This window comes from Nothoprocta perdicaria, unplaced genomic scaffold (assembly GCF_003342845.1).
Source record: "Nothoprocta perdicaria isolate Ctin4 unplaced genomic scaffold, notPer1 scaffold_0, whole genome shotgun sequence".
Taxonomy (NCBI): domain Eukaryota; kingdom Metazoa; phylum Chordata; class Aves; order Tinamiformes; family Tinamidae; genus Nothoprocta; species Nothoprocta perdicaria.
In genome coordinates, this window is record NW_020454092.1 from 14,854,613 (window position 1) to 14,863,231 (window position 8,619).

The 8,619-nt window shown below is 44.7% G+C and overlaps 1 long non-coding RNA gene across 2 annotated transcripts in view; it reads left to right on the plus strand.

Annotated features, from left to right (window-relative positions):
* Positions 1 to 450: 450 nt before the first annotated feature.
* LOC112942973 overlaps positions 451 to 8,619 on the plus strand; it is a 14,152-nt gene continuing 5,983 nt past the window's right edge. The window contains exons 1-3 of one of the 2 annotated variants that reach the window (XR_003248507.1): positions 451 to 495; positions 1,781 to 1,863; positions 6,240 to 6,303. This is a non-coding gene — a long non-coding RNA (uncharacterized LOC112942973). The remainder of the gene's footprint in view (positions 496 to 1,780; positions 1,864 to 6,239; positions 6,304 to 8,619) is intronic. The other variant, XR_003248512.1, reaches the window with a different exon arrangement.

Here is an 8,619-nt window from a genome sequence, read left to right on the forward strand (position 1 = left end):
ACTAGATCTGGGGAGAAGAAAAGGATGAAGGTAGAGAAGCAAGAGGGCCAGTGTGGAAGCCCCTTTTGTTGGTGGGTCCCCCGGGCTGTCTCTCCATCTGCCCACTCTATCTCCTAAGGTGTTGATGAAACTTTGACAGTCCATGGGGCCAAAAGGGCTCGCAGGAGAGCAGAGAGGTCAGTGCTGCTGCAAGTGGAGATTGCCATACAGGTTACATGAGGGTGTTACATGGGAGGTGCTGAAGGGCAGAGAAGAGAAAAGGGGTATGATGAAAACTTGCAGGTGGCCCCATGCATGGCCAAAAGCAAGGTCACACTAATGAGCTACTAATTGGCGTAATTGGTTCCAGCAGGTAGAGAGCACCTCCCAGGTGTTTCTGTGTTTCCCCACTGGCCTCGTATTGGCTCCTCAGGTCATAAAATGCAATGGGAGGCCAGGATGTTCCTCTGGAAGAGGGAGATGCTGTTCTGAATCTTTGGTATCTAAGGACTAGAGGTGAGGACTTGTCTCTTGTTTTAGTTGTTACTGTTCGTTTGCTTGGGGAAATCCTGGGGCAAAGCTACTACTACTGCTTCTGAACTCAGTAATAAGTCACACTTAGAGTGTGACTATTACAACTTCATGTGAATGAAACTTGTTGCAAGTGATTTTTAAATTAATCTATGACAAGTATACATAGCTGAGTTACTTCCTTATGTTTTGCAAGGCTTTTTTTTCTAGTATTGCTGGAGGCAGAGCAGAATCCTAGGCTCCAAACTCTGGGTCTCCCCAGCACAGAGGTCTTGCTGGGCTGCAGGGCCTCATTGTGCTGCCTCTTGGTCCATTTGCTCTGGCATAACTGCCTAAACTCTGCAAAGTCACTCAAGAGCTCAGTGTAACCCAAGGGGACTTGGGTGCCACGAAGCCTGTCTGACTGGAAAGCCTTCTGCCAGGCACTAAGAGAGCATGAAATTGGGTTAAAAAAAGCTTTTGGAGCTTTTTTCTTTTTTTGTAGCTTGTTTGCTTCTCCAATAGCAAGGAGAAGTAGGAAGGGATTTTTTTGTTTTAATTTTCATTTTTATTAGGCTAAATTTTCTGTGTCATCTCTTTCTATTTCTTTTTTTTTTAAGAGCTTAATTTAAAGAAAAAAATCCCACAGCTCTTTCTGCATCCAGTTTTGCAAGTGTTTTCAGGATTAATTTCTAGTCCTAAGTGCTGTATGATATTTGGGAGAGCTTCACTTGTGGCCCCCGTATTGCAGCTGTTTAAAATTAGGAGGAAAAAAAGGACAGAGGCAAAAAAGAAATGGCAAGTTAAATGCAAACACCTGCTGCAGACCGGTTTAAATCTCCTGTGCTGAGGGATGTGGTGCTGTTTAGCAATCCGGTGGCAAGCTCTCTGTGTGTGGGGACCTGGTGGCTGCCTGCCCTGCTGTCCGTGCTGCTCCTGCATGGGAAAAGATGCCTCCATTCCCTGGGAAATTTGTGATCCTGGCTGTAGGTACCTGTGTATTTGAGGATGGGATTGTGTGCAGCATGTGCATGGAGGCAAATGGGATATATGCTTAAAATAAGGTGTCCGCCTAACTGTGACTGGCAGCTGAAGCAAGGGGGAAGGACAGGTTGCCAGTGCCCTTTGGGGCTGTGGGAGGAAAGGCTGCACTGAAATGGGGGCTGTTGTTTTTGCCTGTTGTTTCTCTCAACAGGAGTGATGGGCACCTGGGATGTCCGTGGGTCCCCCTTGTCCCATGGGTGTGAGGAGCTGTTGGCCGAGGTCACCCCTCTGTATCATATTGCTGCAGGTTGGATGATGGTGCCACCGGTGGCAATTGGTCCCTTGTTGCTCTCTGATGGAAGACATAACCGTGGAACTGCTTGGACTGAAGTAGGTAAACATGTCCCAAATATCACAAGGTTAAGCATGAAACTTCAGTATGGTGGGAAGTGTGGATCTGATAAGTTGAAGTGACTTTTTTGGAGCATATCAAGGTGTTCTGTGGCATAAGAGGGATTCCAGATCTGCTAGGTAACAAACATGTTCCTTTAATAAACCATCTTGCCTTTCCTCTTTAATGGGCCCCAAACTTGCAACACCTGCTAAAGGAAAATGTGTTCATCAATATGTATTTGTACACTAATTGCTGTATTTTAGGGTAATAGCAAAAAAAAAGGAGTTGGTTTATTAGTATTTCTATGACATTCTTGTTTTTAAATTGCAATATCATAAATAGTGAGCCTGAGTAAACACTTATCACCTTTCATTGCAAACAGATTGATTGTTGTTAATACAGAAAGTAATTTCTGCAAGATGCTTTAAAGGCAAAAATTAATATATAAACAAATCAAGCATCTTAAATATGGTGTCCATTTGGAAAGAAAAATCAGGTTTGGTTTTGTGTGTGTAGTTTAATTTATTTTATGTTAATTTGATCTTTTTTTAATGCAGCCTGATTAGTTCCACATGTTTCTCCTAATGCTTGGCCAGTAAAGCTGTTTGTCTGAATCATCAGCCAGATGATAACTGATAAATTTGCTAGACAAATAACTGGCAACTTCAAGGGCCCAGCCTCCTAAATCATTCTGCAGTTGCTTGTGGTCCTAGTTTATCTTGGTTGTGTGTGCATTTGAGGCAGTTGTAAAATCTAATCTGGGCTTTCAATGGCCCCAGGAGAGCAACAAAGTGCAGATTAGGGAGCTTCACATCAGCTTGTCTTGGCACATCTGGTGGAAGAAGGCGGTGAGCTGCTGGGGAATGCGAAGTCAGGGCTCGTATTTATAGCTGGTCTGATGAGTTTTACTGAAATGGGCATCTTGGTGTGTGCACCTGGCAGCTGTGAGGCTCCTGTGGCCAAGGGCCACCAGCCAAAGGTGGTGGCATGTGGCTGAGAGGCCTGCTCAGCTCTTGTGTTTCCTGAGGATTGCTTGCAGTGCTGCTTGGGGATGCCAGAAGTGGAACTTGGCTCCCTGTGGTCTTCTCCAAATGTGTGGTGTTGGTCTTGGGCCCAACTGCCTGAAATTGTCTCCACCTGTGAGTCCTGCAAAGTAGTCCCCAATGTATGCAGATTAGGAGATCTAACCCAGCTGTGCATCTTCATATGCAGTGGCCACCAGATTTCTGAGGGATGCATGTCTCTGCCCAAATAAAAGATGGAGTTATTGGCTATCAGCTGTCTGGTTCCATCTCATTATTCCTGCTTTGTTTATACATAAATATTTATATATACACACGTAAATGCTTTTATATATATTTTTGAGGGGATGCTATGTAGATCTGGTGGAAATTAAAGTCCCCGGCAAAACCACGCTGTGGTTGGAGGAGTGGTACAGCTCCTCTGCACCTGTGAAGGAGGTACAGGGGGTGCTGTCCTTGTTTGAGGAGTTTTATTGCTGTTCAAAGTATAAGAGGGTGCCAAGAGGAGGATGAGAGACAGCTCAGCAGTGACCCTTGAGGAAATGAGGACAAATCTGGAACAGACCTATGGTCTTCAGACAGAGCTGGCTCCAGGCATCTCAGCAGGAAAAGAGCTACTGCAGATCTGCAAAATAAGGCAGTCCAGACTTCCCTTGTGAGAAGTCCTGGATCGTTTGTGTGTTATGGTGTGTTTGGAGTCACCGTGGCACCTTGGGTGAGGTACTGATGAGTTACGTGGTGGTTGTAGACCACCTTTGGGCAATGTTAAGCAGCTAAAAGTAAGAAAGTTAGAAGAAAGTTGGGAAAAAGGTCATTACCATACAACGGAGTGTGACAGTGGCTGCCATGAATGACAAACTAGCTTGTTAAGTTAAAGCCAAGTAAATCGGTGTGCTTCTGTGTACATGTCCTCCCTGGGATTTAAGTCAGCCTTGCTTTTGGGGTGGTAGTAGTGGACATGGACAACTGAGGTCTACTCTAGTCCAGGTTCTTGTTTCCCTGGTGCCTGGCTTGGGTTTGGATAGCTGGATATCATAGACCCTGGCCTTCCCCTTGTACTAAATAGTCTTGCCTTGTCGTCTTCCTGCCCTCTCCAGAGGCTGAATCTGGGTTTCTGTATAGATCTTGCAGAGAGATGCTCGCTTTGTGGTTTCTCCCTGCCTGCCTAATGCAGGGATGATGAGGCTGGTTCTGGATTTTGCCAGGAGCCTTCATGTGCTGTGAAGATCTAGTGGGAGAAAAGGATGAGAGAAAGAAGGGCTCAAAGAAGCATTTTGGTGGTCAGTGCAACCAACTGAAAGTGTGTTTATCACTTGCTAGCAGATTGGATTTTTGTACAGTTGTGGGATTTCTAGGAGTCACCATACAGATTTTCTTGTTATAAAACAAGATTTAAGTGTTTAAGAAAATTAAAATTTAAGAAAATTCACCCTTCAACTTACTGCAAGTATTTATGCCCTTTTAAATGAAAAGTGGAAACAAGCATCTGCAATCCGCATCTGTAAAACTTCAATGCTGGAAGAAGGCAGGAACCAAGAGATTTATAAGCCCCCACTGAAATCTTGGAACGACCTTATTTCCCGGCAATTAGCTTTGCTCAAAACATTTTTGTTTCCTATTAGAATCAATCTACTAACATTTACGTCTGTGTTTAATAGTTGTTGTCCATCTCTGAACTTAAGCAGGCGGAGGCAGGAGGAGAGGTGGGGGACGTCCTCTCTAAACTGTGAGCGTGTTTGTGTTGCGCCATGTGCTGTGTTTGCTGCTGGTGGCAAACACATCTATCGTGCTGCACTCTGGGATGGAGACATCTCCTGAAGGCTGGGAGTGTGTAGAAGGAGCCAAGCTTTGTCCAAACTTCTCTGATATTAGTAGATGAGGACCAGCTCTGTTGCCTTTGCCAGAGTGTGAGTTTTGTTCCAGCTGAAATGCGCAGGTGATGATGAAACTCTGTCTACCTCTAAGTTGCTGGAGGAATGAGTGAGGATGTCCAGGGACAAAGAGCATGTGACAGCTTACTGCTGCCAAATCCATGGACGTGGAGGCAAGCATGTAACCAATTCAGCTTGTTTTATTTTTCCCCTTTTTTTTCTTTTTGAAGCATTTATTTTGGGAAGAAATTGAGTATCAGGTGTTTCATGCAGAGCTGCAAAGTGAGAAAAGCTCAGTGCCTGAACACATTCACAGCCTCATTAGGGAAGTGCCAGAAAATGCTGTGAAAGTCTTGTGGGAGCAAAAGAAATGTCTGATTGCTCCTTGGCTTTGAGACCAGGAAGATAAATGTTGTGTCCAGATGAAGTCCTGGACAGATAGGAAAAAGATGAATGATTCAGCTATTGAAAAGCAGAGTTTTAGAGAATGATTCATCTTTTGAAATACACAATGTTAGAGATACTGAAACAAAGTAAAATTTGAAAAAAAAAAGTCAAGGATCAAGTACAATCTTTTTTTCTTGAGGTGACCAACTTGAGAACTCAACAGCAAGAAAAACAGTTTGGGATGTTTTTAACTGGCTGTGGGATGTTCCTGTGAGGGACAGGATGGAGGAGAAAGTTTTCTAGGGAAAAGATGGAGCTCTGCATGCAACGAGTTGTTGCACTTGGCATTCTGTAGCTTTTTTTCCTATTTATTTCATTCTTTTTTTTTATCATGAGATATCACATGGAAAGTTTGCTCCTGACTGGACTGCAGGTGGTGTCATCTTGACTTAGGTATATAGATGATTTCTTGCCTTGGACCAAAACAAAAGTATTCCCAGCCTCATTACTCTTCCAGCTGTGCCACAATTGACCATCTATACTGCGCAGCTGTAATCCTTTTGTAAGGCTGCACGTTTAGCTGGATAACCAAAATAGTGCAAGTTAAAGCAGATAGGAACAAAACTCCCTTGGTGGGGGGCAGCAGTGAACTCTAGCATGGAGCTGTGGGCAGCTGGAGTGGCAACTTACCTTGTAAGGCAGGTCTTGGAATGAGACCTGAAATGAAGTTTCTCTCTTTAAATGAGAATGAGCATGTGAATATTCCCCTGCTTTTGGATGATCTCTTTCCGTAAATGAATCCAATGACCCAGGCTCTTAGTTGTGTGGTCATTGCATCTGAAATGGCCACTTTCTAACAAAGTCTGAGATGCCTTGTGTGTGAAGAGGCTCTTCTGGCAGCCTTCCATAACAAAGCTGTGTGCCCTGGAGAGAAGGTGGTTGCCTTTTCTTTGGACACCTTGGCTAGGGAGCAGTGTGGGATTCATGGTACCAGCAAGGCTGCTTCATGCCATGTCCTTCTGGCAGGGCAGGAGGTTGGCAGAGATCTCTGCACTTGTGCACCAAGCTCACCTGCTTTGATATTCTCCGTAGGTGATGGGAGCAAGGCAAGGATGACACAGGGTAGAGGACTGTGACAACCCCCAATGTCTCCCTGGTGAGTGAGAACTCTGGATGTTTGGGTGAGAACAGCCCTTGAGCTCTTTGCTACAGCCTTGCTGCAGTGGAAGGTTGCAGCCATCTGTCATCAGCCTGCTTCACCTTAGGCATTTCTGGCACAAGTTTCTTCAGGCTTATCTCTTTTTTTTTTTGCGTATAGCCTAATAATTCCTCCTCTGGGAAACTTATTTATCTTTCTTCTTTTTGAGGGGCTGCAATGACTTTTTGTTCCCCATCCTTTTCTATCGACAGAAAGACTTAAAACCTCCCTTTTAGCTGCACAACCTCCCTGGCACATGTTGTGCCATTTCTTGTATGGATTGCTCTGGCTGATTCCTGCTCATCTATTTGTAACTTTATTTCTGAAATTGTTTCTAATCTAACTCTCCATGGTCTCTGTGTGGTCTGCAGGAAGAGAAGACTTTGGAAGCTGCAATGACCTAGATCTTTGTGCCACAGGTCAGGCCTGAAAGCAGTCTAGATGCTTTCCAGGCAAACATGGAAGCACAGGTCCAATTTTTATGCCTAGCGACAGGTTTTTAGGATGACTGAGGAAGAGACAGAACGTACAGCAGATGCTTAAAGCACTTGCCTTCCCCAGCCTTGTTAATCAAAGGGTTTATACAAGTTGCCCAAAAATGCCTTGGAAAGGCTGAGCACCAAGAGAAGGGGAGAGAGATTTAAGACCAATGTTGCTACTCCCTACCTCCCCAAAAAAGTAACTGATTTATGCTTCAAGTATGAACCAGCTAACACAGGAGCTAGTGGGAGACAAACTCAAGTGAATTGTAATTGTGGATCTTGACTGATTTTTTTTTTTTTTTTGGAAAAGGATGAACTGCCCTGAGTCCCATTTCCACCTCTCTCCTTGTGCATTTATTTCTGCACTATCCAACCCAAAGAGACTGCTGCTGCCTTAAATAGTGTTGTGGTTAACAATGTCATAAAGAGAAGAATGTAATTAGTATTACTCGCATCCAGTGACTACCCAAAGATTTGCTCACTGTACTATCTGATGTGTCACTGGTACTGCCAGAGCAGAGCAAAGGCTGCCTGGGTGCCCTTGGGTCATCAGCTTCATTCCCACTTCCTAGAGCTTCTAGTTGTCAGAGCTGCTTTGGGGAGAGAGGCAAACCGTTTCTCTGGTTAAGTAGCAGAGTGGGACCATCCTGTCCTATCCTCTTGGCTCTTCTGTTAAAAGTGGGTCTCCAGTGCAGTTCTGCTGGACTTTGGAGCCTTTCATGTTGGCTTTGGTTCCTTTGGCCCATGTAATCCTGCCAATCCTTCCTGCATCTGCCAGCTGGCTGATGTGTAGCGGTAGCAACATGCAGGGCTCATGGAATTGGAAAGGATGCCCTGTTTCATTCATAGCACCAAGGATTCATCCTGTGCTACAAAATCCTGCTCACAACCTTGAGGTGAAGGGTGCCCTGGTGAAGGGTGCCCTGCCTTGTTACCTTCCTGCTGGACAAAATGGCTTTTCAGCAGTGGATTATTCTGGTAGGGATATCATGATTGAAAACTGTGTTTTGACTGAAGGAAGCTACTATGTGCTCTGGTGGGTTCTTTTGTGCTGGGAACTGTCACATAATGTGGGAAAATACCCCTTTTCTTTCTTTCTTGAAGGACAGGCTGCTTTTCATCTGCCAGCTGCAAGCAGGCTAAGCAGCACGTGGAATTATTTAGAGCCAGGGATGTGTGCATGCACATGTTTATTTTTTACTTTTTTTAAAGACAATGTTGTGGTGGCTGACAACTAATCCTGAATTTGGGATACCTGACATTGTGATGAGAAAACAAACCTTCCTGCACTTAAAATGAATGACAGGCCAGGTTTGGCCCCAGCAACCCTCAGAACTTGTTTGACCTTGTAACCAGACCTCCTGGGCTGACTGACAGCTTTTTACAGCCAAATTAGGGTTGAGCTGACCTTGTTTATCTGGGGATTCACCTGGGAGACAGCAGGCATGTCCAGGGATATTAAGTCTCAAGCTGAAAATGTTTGCTCAGGTTTTAAGGGGAGAGTTAATTTAGGCAGAATACCTTCCATGTGGCACCAGCTACTGCTCTGGGGGACAAAGTGCCCATTGGCTCATGATGGGTGGTTTAGGCTTCAGAAACTGGCCGCCTTGGAGCACAGCCAGAGTGGGGCTGTGCAGAGTTCTTGGATTAACTCTGGATTTCCTTTCATGTTTAATAATTCTTGGGTTTTGGTAGAAATGGGCCAATGAGGAGGGGAAGCTAGTGCTCAGGGTAGTGCATTTTGGACAGTAAGGATTCAGTTTTACTTTCTCAAATGTGCCATATGTGAAAC